Here is a 17464-nt window from a genome sequence, read left to right on the forward strand (position 1 = left end):
AAGACTGAAAAAAATTGAAGAAAATATAAAGTACATTTTAGGGAAAACAAATGTCCTGGAAAATAGATCTAGGAGAGAAAATTTATGAATCATTGGACTACTAGAAATCCTAGATCAAAAAAAAAGAAGTTGGAAAACATTAGACAGGAAATTATAAGGGAAAACTGTCCAAACTGGCTAGAATAAGAATATAATATAATCATTGAAAGAATCCACAGAACCCCTCCAGAAAGAAGATAAAAAAAAACTCCATGGGCTATAATAGCCAAATTTTAGAACTCTCAAATAAAGGAGAAAATTTTGCAAGCAGCAAAAAAGAAAACAATTCAAATACAAAGGAAACACAACCAGACTCACACAGGATCAATCAGCCTCAACACTGAGGGATCAGAAGACCATCAGGTAAAAAAGATGGATGTTCAACAATATAGAGGACTTCCAGAATGTCCTGACACAAAGATCCAGAACTGAACAGAAAATTCATAACCCAAGAATTGTATAAAAAGGTAAATGAAAAGGGGAAATAAGAACAAAACAATTGTTGGTCAAGACCATCAAATTGTATACAACCCTAAAGGGGAAGATACAACACTTACAATTCTTTAGAGCTCTACTTCTCTTAGAATAATTAAAGGGTTAAATATAATAGAAGAGAATGAACTTAAAGGATATGGGTATAGTTAGGTCTTGGCTATCCATTGAAAAGGTCCAAGATAACACCACTACATTTGAGACAAAAAGTCCTGATGGAAAAAAGAAAACAAAAAAAAAACCCTGATGAAAAGCAGTGATGTTAACTTTAAACATAAGGGTCTCATTATCCTTTAACCCACTTTAATTCTTCTGTGCTGACAAAAGCTTAGTACTTTGTCTAATGACTGCATCATAAGCTGGGGGGGGGTGTCCTGCATCAATGTCTCTCATAACTTAAAATCATTTGTAAACCTCTCCAGCAAGACCTTCAAAGTGTCCTTTAAGTCCTTTAAGATACTGGTAGTTAATTGCATCAGGGTTTGGCTTAACAAGGGGTTAAATACCATGGGTGGGGATAGGGACAATAAAGTGTGAGAGAAAATAGACCATGCTTCAGTTACCAAGGGGTAAAGTACTTTGCCTGTGTGTGTGGGGGGGTAAAGAGTGAGAGAAAATGGGCTTGGGGGAGGGGTGTAAATAGTGAAATGACATGGATTTTGCTGATACTTGGGCTCATGAGGAGGACTGTGTATACTTGGAGGGTTCTTGAAAAGGGGGTAAGGTTAAAAAGTGAATTTAATTATAATTTGATGTAATTTGAGACAATGTCGCTTATCAAACAGCCAAACAAATAATCTGTAATACCTTGATAACAATATGAATTTATCAAGCAATCAAATAATCAAACTATGATTGATGATAATTAATTAAAGTACTAGATCAATCAATAACACTATGGAAAGAAGCACAAAGATTCATAATTTTAGAGGGAGAGGAGGGAGAATATGAACGCTGAATAAATTCTCTTCAATAGATTTAGCCAAGAGAGGGAATAAAATATATTCGCATTTGGGTTTAAAAATCTACCATAATCTACAGGGACAGGGTTATTGGGGAAAAGGGAAAATAAGGAAAAAAAGGACTGATAAGGGGGAAGGTGAAGGTATAAGTGAAAATAAACTGAAAGTTAAATTTTAAAAAGAAAAGTCAAAGGGGAAAGGTGTTAAAATAAGAGAAAAGCCAAAAGAAAACTATAGAGAAAGATAGCAAGAAGGAAAATGTAGAATTAGTAATCTTAACTGTAAATGTGAATAGGATGAACAGTCCCATAAAACAGAAGCAGATAGCAGAATGGATTAAAGACCAGAATCCTACAATATGTTGTTTATAAAAATTGTATTTGAAGCACAGAGTGGCACACAGGGTAAAAGTAAAAGGTTGAAGCATAATATATTATGCCTTAGCTACCTCAGGGGTAGCAAACTAGATCTCAGATAAATTAAAAGAAAAAATCAATCTCATTAAAAGGGATAATGAAGGAAAACTACATCTTATTAAACGACACCATTTCCAGGGCCAGATGGATTCACAAGTGAATTCTATCAAACATTTAAGAAAAGATTGATTCCAACTCTATACAAACTCTGGAAAAAATAGAAGAAAGTGGAACTCTGCCTAACTCCTGTGACACCAATATGATGCTCATACCTAAACCAGGAAGAGTCTAAATAGAGAAAGAAAATTATAGACCAATTTCACTAAGGAAAATAGATGCAAAAATCTTAAAGAAAATAGTAGCAAAGTGATTACAGCAAGTTATCACTAGGATAATACACTATGACTAAGCAGGTTTTTCCCAGGAATACAGGGTTGGTTCAATATTAGGAAAACTGTTAGTATAACTATAGCGACAACAAAATTAACAGAAATAATGATTATTCAATAGATGCTGGAAAAGCCTTTGACAAAATACAGCACCCATTCCTATCAAAAAACATTAGAGAACATAAGAATAATGGATTGTTCCTTAAAATGATGAGCATTATCTATCTGAAAGTATCAACAAGCATTATATGATATGGGGATAAGCTAGAGGAATTCCCAATAAGGTCAGGGGTGAAACAAGGTTGCCCATTATCTCCATTACTATTTAATATTGTATTAGAAATATTAGATTATGCAATAAGAGAAGAAAAAGAAATTGAAGGAATTAAAATTTGGAAGGAAGAAACAAAACTCTCACTCTTTGCAGATGGCATGATGATATACATATAGAATCCTAAAAAAATCAATATATTACTAACAAGATACAGCAGCAAAACTTAGAAAGAGAAATCCTATTTAAAGTAACTTCAGACAATATAAAATACTTGGGAGTCTATCTGCCAGGGCAGACTCAAACACTTTATGAAAACAACTGTAAAACACTTGTCACACAAATTAAATCAGATTCAAATAACTGGGCAAATAATTGCTCATGGATAGGGCCGAGTCAATATAATAAAAATGACAATTCTACCTAAATTAAACTACTTATTTAGTATCTTACAATTCAAACTTCTAAAAGTTACTTTAATGAGGTAGAAAAAATTGTAACTAAATTCATATGGAGAAACAAAAAGTCAGGAATATCCATGGATTTAACCAAAAAAAAAGTACAAAAGAAGGTGGCTTAGCCTTACCAGATCTAAAATTATATTATAAAGCATCAGTCATCAAACTGTCTGGTACTGGCTAAGAAATAGAGTGATGGATCAATGGAATAAACCAGGTGCAAAAGAGATAATAAGAAATGATTATAGTAATCTGCTGTTTGATAAACTCAATGAGTCCAGCTTCTGGGATCAGAACTTTCTTCTTGATAAAAAACTGTTGGGAAAATTGAAAGTTAGTGTGGAAGAAACTTGGATTATACCAAGAAAAGATCAAAATGGGTAAAGGATTTAGATATAAAAGACAATATTATAAACAAACTTGGAGTTCAAGGAATAGTTTACCTGTCAGATCTATGGTCAGGGAAGCAGTTTATGACCAAGGAAGAGATGGAAAACATCACTAAAAACAAACTAGATAATTTTGATTACATTAAATTAAAAAGCTTTTGCACAGAACAAATGACTGTAACAAAATCAAAAGAAATTTAGTAAATTGGGAAACAATTTTTACAGCTAGTATTTCTGTCAAAGGACTAATTTCTAAAAGACAACTGAATTAAATTTATTAAAAAAAACAAGCCATTCCTCAATTGACAAATGGTCAAAGGATATACAAAGGCAATTTACAGATGAGGAAATCAAAGTGATCCATAGTCGTATGAAAAATTGCTCTAAATCACAATATTATTAGATAAATGCAAATTAAAGCATCTCTTAGGAACTAGCTCATATATATCAGATTGGCCAATATGACCATAAAGAACAGTGTTCAATGTTGGAAGGGACATGGGAAATCTGGGGCACTAATACCTTGTTTGTGGAACTCATCTAAACTTTCTGGAGAGCAATTTGGAATTATATTCAAAGAGCAATAAAGATATGAATACCTTTTGATCCAGCAATACCTCTACTGGGTCTGTATCCTGAAGAGATCATGAAAAATATTCGCAGCAGCTCTGTTTGTGGTATCAAAAAATTGGGAATTCAGTGAATGTCCATCAATTGGAAAATGGCTAAACAAATTGTGTTATATGTACCTTGTGGAATACTAGTATTCTATTAGAAACAAGGAGGAATGGGACTTCAGAGAAGCCTGGAAAGACTTGCATGAACTGATGCTGAGCTAGATGAGCAGAACCAGAAAAACATAGTACAGTATAACAGCAACATGGGTGCATGATCAAACTTAATGGACTTGCTCATTCCATCAGTGCAATAATCAGAGACAATTTTAGGGTACCTGCAATAGATAATACCATCTGTATCCTTTGGAGTTTAAACAAAGATCAAAGACTATTATCTTCATTTTTTTTTTGAAATAAAAGGTTGTCTAACATACATAATTTTGGTATCTCATATTTTATTTTTCCCTCAACTCATTCACTTATGATCAATGTATAGCATAGAAACAATGTAAAGATTATCAGAGTGCCTTCTGTGGGGGGGGGTGTGGGGAGAGTGGAGGCAAAATTGTAAAAATTCAATATATTACAAAAATATTAGGTAGAAATTACTATTGAATATAAATGGAAAACATTATATATATATATATATATATATATATATATATATATATATATATATACACAAAAGACACCATTGGCAATGAAAGTATATCATTACTAAATATGCAGGCACCTAATGGTATAGCAACCAAAATCCTTGAGGAAAAACAGAGAGAACTACAAGGAGAACATAGATAGCAACACTATAATAATGAGAAACTTCCACATCAGCATTTCTATACATAAACAACAAAGCTTAAGAGAAACAGATAGAAAGAGAATTCCATTTAAAGAGTTATAGACAACATTAAATATTTGGGAATCTATCTCCGAAGAGAAACTCAGGAATTGTATGACTACAATCATAAGGCACTTCTCACCCAAATAAAGTCAGATCTAAATAAATGGAAAAATGTCGAATGTTCATGGTTAGGTTGAGCTAATATAATAAAAATGACAATTATACTCAAATTAAATTGCTTATCCAGTGCTATACCAATTAAGCAAAGCTAGAAAAAATAGTAACACAATTCATGTAGAACAACAAAAGAATAGCAAGGGAACTGATAAAATATTAAGGAATGTATCCTAGCTCTACCAGATCTAAAACTATATTATAAAGCAGCACTCATCACAAGTACCTGGTACTGGTCAAGAAATAGCATAATTGGGGGTGGGGCAGAGCCATGATGGAGGCAGGAATGAATTCTCTCCTACGTGCCCTCTCCAAAATATTTCAAAAACCTTAAAATTATGATTCTAACTAAATTTTCAAGAGACAGAACCCACAGAAAGATCCAGTGAGGCAATTTTCTAGTCCGAGGTAATGTGGAAAATACTGGGAAGGCTCTGTTGCATGGGATTGAAGCCGTGGCAGCTTACCAGAGTGAAGGAACTTCAGCCTCCTGGAAACAGCCCCAGGGCACCTGGAGCTCCAGCTTCTAGCAACAGAAGCAGTTTCCTGAACTGCACCCTAGGGAACACCAAGCACTATTTGGAATATCAGCAGGGAGACCTCTGCTAGAATGACCATGAAACCCAGGCCTGCATGGCCCTCCATGGCCCTCAGCATAGCCCAGATCCCAGGAACTGGAAGCAGGCCCACAGAGCTGTCCAGCAACTGTGCCATGAGTGCTCAGCTCATGGAAGGTATGGGAATGTAGGGAGACTGCTGAAGTCTGTCCTCTGTCACTTGGACAGCACTCTGGGACTTTGACCACATTCATACCCTGGTCACAGTCTGGGGCCCCCATAGAGCCTGGAACCCCACCCCCAGTGGGGTAGAGAGTTGTGCTAGTGGTCATTAAACAGACCAGAAGAACAGTCAGAACCTCACATACTTAGATCCCTGCGGGGGTGTCCCAAGAACACTCAAAGGCTCAGGAAGCACTCCAACCCTAGGTACAGGCTAGGGAAATGAGTAACAGAGGAAAGAAAAGGAACCTAACCAAAGACAATTACTTCAGTCCCATGGAAGATCAAAATACTCAGTCTGAAAATGAGAAAGTACAAGTTTCTGCATCTAAAGACTCTAAGAAATATAGAAATTGGACTCAGCTTATGACAGAGCACAAAAAAGATTTTGAAAGTCAAATAAGGGAGATAGAAGAAAAATTGGGAAAAGAAATGAGAACGATGCAGGAAAAAACATGAAAATGAAGTCAGCAGCTTAGTCAAGGAAATACAAAAAAATGCTGAATAAAATAACATGTTAAAAACCAACTAAGGTCAAATGGATAAAACAGTTCAAAAAGTTGTTGAAGAGAAGAATGCTTTAAAAAGCAGAATTGGCCAGATGGAAAAGGATATAAGAAAGCTCTCTGAGGAAACCAAATCCTTCAGATGAAGAATGGAGCTAAAGGAAGCTGATGTCTGCAAGAAATCAAGACTATAATTCAACACCAAAAGAATGAAAAACTAGAAGAAAATATGAATTATCTCATTGAAAAAACTTTCAGGTAGCCAATAATTTTAAAATTATATTTTCTAGATCTTTTTTCCAGATCAGGAAAAGAGCCTTGATCTCATTTTAAAGGAATTTCTACAGAAAAATTGCCCTGATATTATCACCACTGATTTGTTTCTTGGGTTGGGTTCAACCCTGCAATGAATCATGACTCAGACTCAGGAATGCAGGTTTTGGGAAAAAAAATAGAGATTTATTAAAGGAATTTACAGCATATTAAAAAAGTACCAGAAAAGTTAAAAAGAGTTTAAAGAGAAGACCACATGTATTGCTAATTCAATTGACCAAGCCAGCTGGCCAGGGTTCAGCAGGACACTGGAAGGTAAAAGAGATTAAGCCACTCCCTCAATCTCCTCAAATTCTCTCCCAGAGTCCATGGGAGGGGGTGGTGACCTGGGAAAGATTCAAATCCCTCATTGGAGATTTTGCCTTTTGAGGAGTTTGGGTGGTCTTCCAGGGCCTGTAGTCCTTGGCTGCCCCTGGCCAGAAAACAATGCAATCCAAATCAGGTTGAAAGACAGGTCCTCGGGTGTGGAAGGAAGAAGGAAGATTCCCTTTACAATGCAAACAAAAGATTTACAAAATTTGTCTCCAACTGATCTCATCTCTCCCATGCCCAGGTTCCTCTGCATCAATATCCTAGAAGCAGTAAAATAGAAATTGAGAGAATCCACTGATCTCCCCTGGAAAGTGATACAAAAAAAAAGCCAACCCCCAAGAATATTATACCCAAGTTCCAGAACTCCCAAGTCAAAGAGAAACTATTACAAGTAGCCAGAAGGACACAATTCAAATTTCATGGAGTTGCAGTCAGGATTACCCCGGACTTAGCAGCAGCTACATTGGAAGCTTGTAGGGCTGGAAATAAAATTTTCTGGACAGCAAACAAGCTTGGAATGCAACTGAGAATCATCAACTACTCAACAAAACTGAACATCTTCTTCTAAGGGCAAAGATAAACTTTCAATGAAACAGGGGAATTTCAAATGTTCCTGTTGAAATGACCACAACTGAGCAGAAAGTTTGATCTTCAAGTACAGGACTCAGGTGAAGCATACAGAGGGAGAATAGGAAGGGTAAATTATGAAGGACTTAATGTTGATGATCTATGTGTATTCCTGCATGGGAAAATGATAATGATAACATTTATATAAACCTTCTCATTTAATAGATCAAGTAGAAGGAGATTTTTATAGATGAAGCACAGGAGAGAGCTCTATTTGAAGATATAATATATTGCAAAAATGGAGTCAATGGGTGAAAGGGAAATGTACTAAGAGTAAGAGAAAGGAGAGGTAGAATAGGCTAAGATATTTCATATAAAAGATATTTCATGTTGTTTTTGCAATGGTATGGAAAGGGGAAGTGGAGGGGAATGAGGTAACCTTCATTCTCATTGGAAATAGCTCAGAGAAGAAACAGCATGTACACTCAATAGGGTATAGACATCTAGAAGAAAAAAGGAGAGAAAGGCAATGGGGGAGGGGCAGGGGAATGTGAATGATAGAGGAGAGGGTAGTTCACAGGAGAGGATAGTTAGATATAATATAACACATTTTCTTTTTTATTTTTTGCAAGGTGATGGGATTGGGTGGCCTGTCTGGGACCACAGGGCTGGGTAGTTGCTGGGTCTTTGGGTTGGGATATGGGCTTGGGGCCTCTTGGTTGCCTCTGACTGACTTTTTGGGCACAATTGATTGGTTTTTCTCCCACTAGCCTATAAAATATAATTGATCTATTATGCACTGACTGATGAATATTCATATTCTTTCTATTGTTGGTTCCATTGATGAGTTCTTGCACATGTCAAGGTCTCCTGGTTTCAGCTTTGCTCCTGACCAACAATCTTCAACATATGTGCTGTTGCAATGGCTATAATAAAGTGTGCATCTAAAATTACTTACTGAAATATGTGTAAACATGTTATTAAATGCTTATGTAGTAATGATAGCTGACTTTGAGAGTAAAGTAATGTAGTAATGTATTCTTAATTTAGTTCTCATATGACTCCTATGACTGTTAAAAGTTTAAGAGAGGAAGGAAGGAAAGGAGGGAGGGAGAGAAGGGGGAGGAGAATGGAAAGTTGGAAGAAAGAAAGAAAGAAAGAAAGAAAGAAAGAAAGAAAGAAAGAAAGAAAGAAAGAAAGGAAGGAAGAAAGGAAGGAAGGAAGGAAGGAAGGAAGGAAGGAAGGAAGGAAGGAAGGAAGGAAGGAAGGAAGGAAGGAAGGAAGGAAGGAAGGAAGGAAGAAAGGAAGGAAGGAAGGAAGAAAGGAAGGAAGAAAAATAAAAATTCCATCAGAATACCACTGGATGTCAAAGGATCACTAGATATTACAAATATTTTTCCTCTATTGCCCTGGAATGATAATTGCTTTAGTGATGAATGATGAGTATACTTTATTTTGTACTCAAAATGTTTTCTATTGTCAGAAATTGGTGGTACTAGGAAATAGAATGCAGAAGAACTTAAGAATATGTCCAGATCAGTGAAAATAGTAAATGTAGTTAAACTATTGAACACAAGTTTTGGCTACAGAACTTGTATAAAACAACAGCAGCATCAAAACCTTCTTCCTAACACCTAAGGAATGGATACCAAGATCAAGATAATAAAAATGACAGTAAATAACAAAATACAGAATAAAGTTATACAGGAAACCCATAATCAGGAATGAGTCCCAAGCCTGTACTTGAGTAGAAATTCAAGACCTATTGAATAGTGAGAAGTCTGGGAACATGAAAAAAGTCACAGGTCTAGTATGTAAAAGTCAAACAAGAAACCACAGAAAGTAAGACAGGAGAGATCTTTAAAAAAACACAAAAAACCCCTATTACTAAATCATATTAGAAGTTTCTAAATCATATATCCTATTTTATTCATTATCAATCCTACCCAAAAAGATCAGAAAAAGATTGAAAGAATTCATATGTACAAGGAATTTATTTATAGCAACTTTTTGTAGTGATAGAAGACAGGAACTAAAAAGTACATCCATCAATAGGAGAATAGCTGAACAAATTATGCTATATTAATGTAATAAAATGACATCGTTAATAAGAAATGATGTGAGGAGATGGAGCCAAGATAGCAGAATAAAGGCAGATCTCTCCTGAGATTTCCCCAAATTTGTTTAAATTGTAACACTAAAGCAACTCTAGAGTGACAGAATCCACAAAAAAGATGGAATGAAACAACTTTCCAGGTCAGGACAGCCTAAAAGACTGGCAGGAAAAATCTATTGCACCAAGGTGAAAAAGGCTGGGAGACCTGGCTCTAGCAAACCATGAGTAGGCTTAGGGGAGACTGATCAGTGGAAACATTGTTGGTTTCCAGAACTCTGAATCCACAGCTGCTAAAATGTTAGAAAGTCAGTAGGCAATTTCTATCATATCTGTGTGAAATGGAGCAGAGTCCATCACAGGCTATGCCATAGCCATCTCAGCCCCAGCCAAGTGATAGCTGACTTTGGGAGGCACTGAATTGTCAATGGTAGCAGTTGATTCTCAGCCCACAGATAGGGGGTTAAACAATTGAATAGAAGGAGATTGCAGAGGTACCTTCGCTGGCACTGGGATCAGGACTTATTACTTTGCCCATTCTTAGATGCCATTGCAGGCCTTAGTGGAATTTTCAGGTGGAGAGGAGCAGTAGCACAACACAGCTTGTTATCTCAGAAGAGTAGAATGGTTCATCACTATTCTAGGTCAGAAAAGAATACTCTCTGAAAATAGAGTATCTCTGAAGACAGCCTGCACAAACCGCCTGAAACTTGGGATAGTGTGGCTTCTACTCTAGAAGTAGAACCCTACTTTAGCCAAGAGTTAAAATAAAAAAAATAAACTAGGATAATGAGCAAGAGCAAACAATAGGACAAATTCTCACCACCACCATTACCTTGGGGACATGGTAGAACAAAACATACATTCAGAAGAAGAAAATAAAGTAGAAGCTTGTACATATAAAGCCTCCAAAAAAAATGAATTGGACTAAGGCCATGGAGGACCTCAGAAAAGATGCTAAAAATCAAGTTAGATAGTAAAGGAAAAAATTGGGGAGAGAAATGAGAATGAAACAAGAAAATCATGAAGTTTTCAGCTTGGTAAAGGAAACAAAAAATATTGTTGATGCAGTTGGGAACTGATTAAAACTTGAAACCATGTGAAAAGGACTGTATAATAGACATATTTCTTTACCCAGAAATACCATTATTACTAGGTCTATATCCCAAAAGAGACAAAAAAACAAAAAAGGGAAAAAGTATATATATATATATATATATGTATATACATAAATATATATGTGTATATATATGTATACACAGACACACACACACACACATACACACACACACACACACACACACACACACACACACACACACACACATTCCCCACCTCCTCCCCCAGCTCTCCAAATAAGAAAATAAGAGAAACCTGGGAATGCTTGTATGAATTGATATAGAGTTAAGAAAGCAGAAGCAGTGAAAGAGTTTATAAAATAATAGCAACAATTTTGAAGAACTTAAGAATTTTGATCAATGGAATGGCCGGCCTATCATAATTCAAGAAGAAACATGATCAAATATGAAGATTGAACCTTTATTTTTTGAACATGGGCAATGCAAGAATTTGCTCTGATTCTTATGTGGTACAAGGGTTTCATTTATTTTTCTAAAGGAGAAGGGGATGTGGGAGTAAGAAAACATCAATATTTATTTATAGAAAAAATTAATTTAATTTGAAATAATTATTTATAAATAAAATCTCATATATTTTAATGATGATAATAATAGTAGTTTTTAACTACTTATCTCCTTAAACCAGCATAACATCTATCACAAATTTAATAATATGTGCTTGTTGTCTGACTGACTGACTCTACAAAGAAATCAAACTGATTATCAGTCAAAGGGCAAAGGACAGATACTAGGAGGATAAGAGCAAGTTTTAACATTACAAACAAGACATTTTGAAGAATTGTAATAAAATATAATTAAAATGAATAAGTTAAAAAGAAGATGGACAGGTCATATATCAAACTGCAATATTAGGAGAACAAAAAGGAAGCCTGAAATACCTTGAGTCCCTGTCATTAAATTATGAAAGGTCCTGGACATCTTTATTACTATATACAGGGATGGATTGGTTATCATATATATATCACTGGAAGGAACACCTACAATGGGAAAACAGGCATATTAGTGTACTTCTGGCAGAACTGCGAGATCATCTTACCTCCTAGAAATCAGTGTAAAGTAATGCCAAGAAAATTGCCAATTTGTGCATACTCTGACCCAGTGATTCTAAAATTAGGTCTATACACTAAAGAAATAAGAGAAAAGGGGAAAGGCTCTATATGTAAAAAAGTATTGCACAACTATTTTTATAATGGACAAAAATTGCACACTAAGGGAAATTTCCTATTGTTGGATGCCTAAATAAATTTGGTACATGAATATAATATTGATATTGTGGTCTGCAAATATAATGTAATGTTATTGAATAAAGATAAGAAATAATTGAATAGATAATTTCATAGGAAACTGGAAAGACCTACATGGGCAATCCAATTCATGCACTTGTCATCTCCCTGATGTCATAATCATCATCTAGGTGATTCAGTGGATAAAGCTTTGGTCTTGGAATCAGAAGGATGAGAGAGTTCGAATACAGCCTTAGAAACTTCCACTTACCAGCTGTGTGACCTTGGGCAAGGCACTAAACCCTCACATCCAGGGCCGTGTCCAGTCATCCTGGTTCATAGCTGACCACTGGACCTGGATGGGTCTGGAAGAGAAAGCGAGGTCTGTGATTTAGCACAGGACCCCCTCACTAAAATACAATTCATCTCTCCAATGTCATGGTCTTCTTCAAGAGTGAAGGACAGCTCAGGGCCTGAAAAGGCGGTGGCAGCAGCAGCAGCCAGGCCGGGCCAGGACAGCTGTGGAGCCTTGCAGCCACTGGAGCAGCACTGCGAGCAGCCGCGCCAGAGCACACCACCTCGGTACCCCACAGCCCCAGCTATCCCAGGTCCCTGGAGTGCATCTTTGCCCCCTTGGAAGCCTCTCCTGCCTCCATTTCCTGGGGACCATGGCCCCTATCCCCATGCACAGCTGGCAGGATGGTGTCCTGGGTCATTTCTGGCCTGGTGGTGCTAGTGTTTGGAATGCTGTACCCTGACTACGGCTCTTGTAAAGCTGTTAAGACTAAGAATATCCAGGAATATGAGGGATGGGATGATGTACTGGATTGTCTTCGCCTTCTTTATGACAGTAGAGACCTTCATTTCCTGGTTCCCTTTCTATTCTGAAATCAAGATGGTATTTGTCATGTGGCTACTCTCCCCTTACACCAAGGGTGCCAGCCTACTTTATAGGAAGTTTATCCATCTAGCCCTTTCCTACTGGGAGAAGGAGATTGACTCGTACATTGTGCAGCACTATGAGATGGAGCTAAGCTTTGTGAAGCAAGGTCTAAACATTGCTGCCACCCGCTGCCAAGAGTCAGGGTGCCCTTGCTGGCAGGCTTCAGAGCTTCTTCATGCAGGACCTGCATTCCATCCCTGATAATCCTGCTCCCTCGTATCAGGATCCCCTCTACCTAGAGGACCAGGATTTACACCGGAGACCACCCACCAAGTACTGTCCTGGGGGGGCCAAAAGCCAGTGACACTGAAGATGAGTGTTGGTTTGATTTCCAGACAAAAGCCCACACCCTTCCTCGTCCAAGGGAGAAGCCCTTGATACCGAGTCAGAGCTTGTGAATTGGCAAGTGGAAGCCATTGGTGAGAGAGGGAACCTCAGGCTCCCTGAAGTCCCAAATTCTCAAGAAGGCATCCCTGTCAGATCTGGACAGCTAATGCCAGCCATTTCTTGTTCCATTCTACCTCCAGTGACCTTACCCTTTCTCCTCTAACTCTCCTCTCTCTCCATGTTGATGGAAAGTTGGAGGAGAGAGAGAGAGTTAGGTCCACTGACACTGGAAAAGGCAGAAATGCCCCTTTTTGTGATATCATCTATTTCCACATGATCTCTCCCTAATGTCCTCTGCCTATCAAAGTGCCTATAGAAATGGCCCTAGTCCCCTAACCTGCCAACTGGATTGCTTGACTAAGAAACTCTGACAGCAACATCCTCCTGGCTGAGGGCTGGGGGTGGGATCAGATTTTCTTAGCTCAAGTTACTCAAGTTATCACCAGTTGACATTGCTCAATTTCTGTGTTTTCAATATGCCAAAGCAATCCATCTTTCATGCCTTAAACTGAGGGTTATTTATTGCCCATCATTTTTTCTGGTATCGTTTTTAACCTCAACCCTTAAAGGTTAGGAGGAGCTTTAGTTCCCCATCACCCCCCTTTTATTTTTCATTCCAGTTCCTTGTTTGATCATTCCATGTTACTTGACAAGCCTCTTCAGGATGTGTGTGTGTGTGTTTCTATATGTGTATATGTGTGTACAGTGTTGGTGTTATGATCAAGTTTGTAATGGTTTTTATAAATAAATGTACAGAATTTTCAAAAACAAAAGAGTGAAGGACAAACAACACTAAGGATCCAGATACCTGTATAGCAACATAAGATTGAATGATGAAAGCTAGCTGAGTGACTATAGATTGAATTAATTGCTACCTTCCTGATAGTTCATTCTGAACCTATTTTCCCTTTCAGTAAAAGAATCCCCACTAAAGAAGACATAGATGAGGATAATTGTCAGTTTTGCCATGTTCATTTCAATAAAGAAATACTTATTGGGAGAAGTATATTTATTAAGAAACCTTTATTCAATATTTTGTGTGTAGTTGTCCTTTGTTTATGAAGAGGAACAAAATGGCATCACTGTGTTAGAGGAAAACTGGTTGATGGACTGGTTGGCTCTTGTCCTTCCTTGCCAAAGAAGACCAAAATGACATCACAGTAATTGAAACAAATTGCAGAATGCTCTATCACAGGTTGTGTACAAATAAGCCATGTGAACACTTGGGGTGGGTACTCTGAACTTACAGATGTCACATTCCCTTAGAGCTGCTTCAATTCTGCCTTCATCATAGACAGCAGTACCTTCACTGATGAGGGCACACCATACTGTTGATCCTGTACCAATGTCTCTCATGCTGTACAATCAGTTCTAAAGTTCTTCAATGAGACCTTCAGGGTGTCTTTGTATCATTTCTTTTTCCCCTCTGTGAGTGCTTGCCATATGTGTGTTCTCTATAGTTTTTTTGGCATTCAAACAACATGCCCAACACATCATAGTTGTACTCTCTGTAGTAATGTTTAAATGTTAGGCAGTTTAGCTTGAGAAAGGACCTTAGTATATGGATTCTTCTCCTTCCAGGCAATCTACAGAATCTTCCTAAGACAATTTAAATGGAATTCATTCAGCTTCCTTACATGTCACTGGAAGACTGTCCAGGTTTCTGGCATATAGCAATGAGGTCAGCACGACAGCTGTTTACCTTCTGTTTGTTAGTTTAATACATCTTCTCTCCCTCACTTTCTTTTGGAGCCTCTCAAATACTGAGCTAGCTCTGGCAATGTGTGTGTCAACCTCAACCTCCTTGGTAGGGACAATTTGAACACAGTACTCAAAACTCCATTTTGCTGCAATAGATGGTTCCATCTATGGATGGCATGGTGCTGATTGATGGAGCTCCTATGTTTTCTTCATATTAAATTAAAATATTAATATAATTAATATAAATTTAAAAATTAAAGTTAAATTAAAATTAACACAAGCAGCAAAGAATCAATCCATACTTTGTTGTATCTAAACTTTAGAGGCTGCATTGAGAGCACAATTATCTGCAAAAGATCATACACTAGCATTCAATCCACTTAGTTCTTGGTTTGAAGCCTTTTCAAGTTGAAGAATTTGCCATTAGTGTGATAACTGACTTTAAAGTCAGATTCATTCTCAGTGAAGGTGTTTGATAATATGACTGAAAACATCATGCTAAAGAGTATTGAAACAAGGACACATCCTTGTTTTACTCCATTGGTGTCCATTGGGAAATCTGGAGAGCATCACCCACTGTCTAGAACCTGGGCAAACATGCTATCATGTAACTGATATATAATACTAAAGAACTTCGTCAGGCAACTAAATTTTGACATAATTTTCCATAAATCCTCATGACTGAAAGTATGAAAGACTTTGGTCAGATCTACAAATGTTGTTTACAGACCTCTGTTTTGTTTGCTGGAAGTTTTACTGGAGTTGACAGGCAGCAAATACCATATCGAATGTTCCTTAAGCCTTTTTGAAGCCACACTGGCTCTCAGGGAGGTGAGCAACTTTGAGCTAAAGGATCAGCCTATTGACAAGGATTCTCCAAGAATTGTATCAATACTTCCAGCCAAGATGACAGAGAGAAGACAGGCACTGTGATAGGTGCTCTTTCTTTCCCCTCAAAAATAACATTAGAGAAACCTCTTAACAGAAATTCGATTAACAATACCCAGAAAGAGAAGCTAGGAGAAGAACATCTACCAAGAAGGTCTGTCTCAGGAGACCATGGATGAACTGGGAGATGTGAGCAGAGGATTAGCACAGGGATGGCAGCTGGGGGATGCCAGAGCATCAGCCTCAGCCATAGAGACTTCCTTGAGTGGTAGGTGCCAGATCCAACTTTAGCTACTGAGTTTTTGGTGGTGGTGGTGTAGCTATGGGAGGGTGAATTCCAGCACAGAGTCTCAGAGAAAGCCTGGAGAACAACCAGCTGAGCCAAGGACCTGAGCTCCATAATTGCAGCTGAGCCCTTTGCCCAGAACAAACAATAAACCACGCCCACCCCCACCCTCTCAGAGCAACAGAGTTTCCTCAACAAAAAGAGATTAACTCCCTCTCCCAGGGTGTTCAAGGTCAACTCAGACCCTGCTGCTGAGGACCTCACTCCAAAGAAAGCAACCAGCACCCCACACTGGCTGGCCCTTAGAATTACTAAGCCAAGTGAACAGAGCCTCTAGGATCATCAAAAGCAAACCTCTAAGAGCCAGCTCATCCTTCCCCCAACATAAGATGAAAAAAGGCCAGAGAAAAGGGGTGGCCATGGAGAAATACTTAAAAGAGACAGATTCTAACCCAGAGAGATCTAGCACTGCTGAGGAGAATATGAATTGGTCTTCAGCCCAGAAAGACTTCCTTGAAGAAATCAGGAAGAAGTCTGAAAATCAATTGGAAAAATTGAGAAAAAAACTCAAGAAAAAATTAACATCATATAACAAGAAAACAAATCCTTGGAAAATACAGTTGGACAAATACAAAATGAGAATAACTCTCTAAAATCTTCAATTGGGCAAATGTCAAAAGGGAATGATTCCCTCAACAATGCATTTGGGCAAATAGAAAATTCCTTTGAAAATAGAATGGAAAATGGAAAAGGAGCTGCAAAGGATAAATAAATAAAAATCTTTTTCTCAACAACAAAAAAAATGGAATAAGGGGACAGCTATGTGGCACAGTGGATAAAGCACCGGCTCTGGAGTCAGGAGTACGTGGGTTCAAATTCGGTCTCAGACACTTAACAATTACCTAGCTGTGTGGCCTTGGGCAAGCCACTTAGCCCCATTACCTTGCAAAAAAAATACCCTAAAAAAATCAATGAATAGAATAGGCAGAAACAAATGACTTCATGAGACAAGACAACAAAACCCAAAGATGGAACAAATAGAAAAAAAAATGTAAAATACATTGTCAGCAAAACCACTGACCTTGAGAAAAGGTCAAGAAGGGAGAATCTGAGAATTATAGACCTTCCTGAAAACATTGAAGAGAAAAAAAGCCTGGACTTAATATTATAGGATTTAATGATGGAAAATTGCCCTGACATCATGGAATCAGAGGGTAAAATAGTTATTGAAAGAATACA

General features: G+C 37.5%; 1 pseudogene; it reads left to right on the plus strand.

Moving 5' to 3' along the window:
• Window positions 1-12394: 12394 nt before the first annotated feature.
• Window positions 12395-13457, plus strand: LOC141523526 (receptor expression-enhancing protein 4 pseudogene; annotated as a pseudogene).
• Window positions 13458-17464: the final 4007 nt, after the last annotated feature.

The sequence above is a fragment of the Macrotis lagotis genome, chromosome 1, assembly GCF_037893015.1.
Source record: "Macrotis lagotis isolate mMagLag1 chromosome 1, bilby.v1.9.chrom.fasta, whole genome shotgun sequence".
NCBI lineage: Eukaryota > Metazoa > Chordata > Mammalia > Peramelemorphia > Peramelidae > Macrotis > Macrotis lagotis.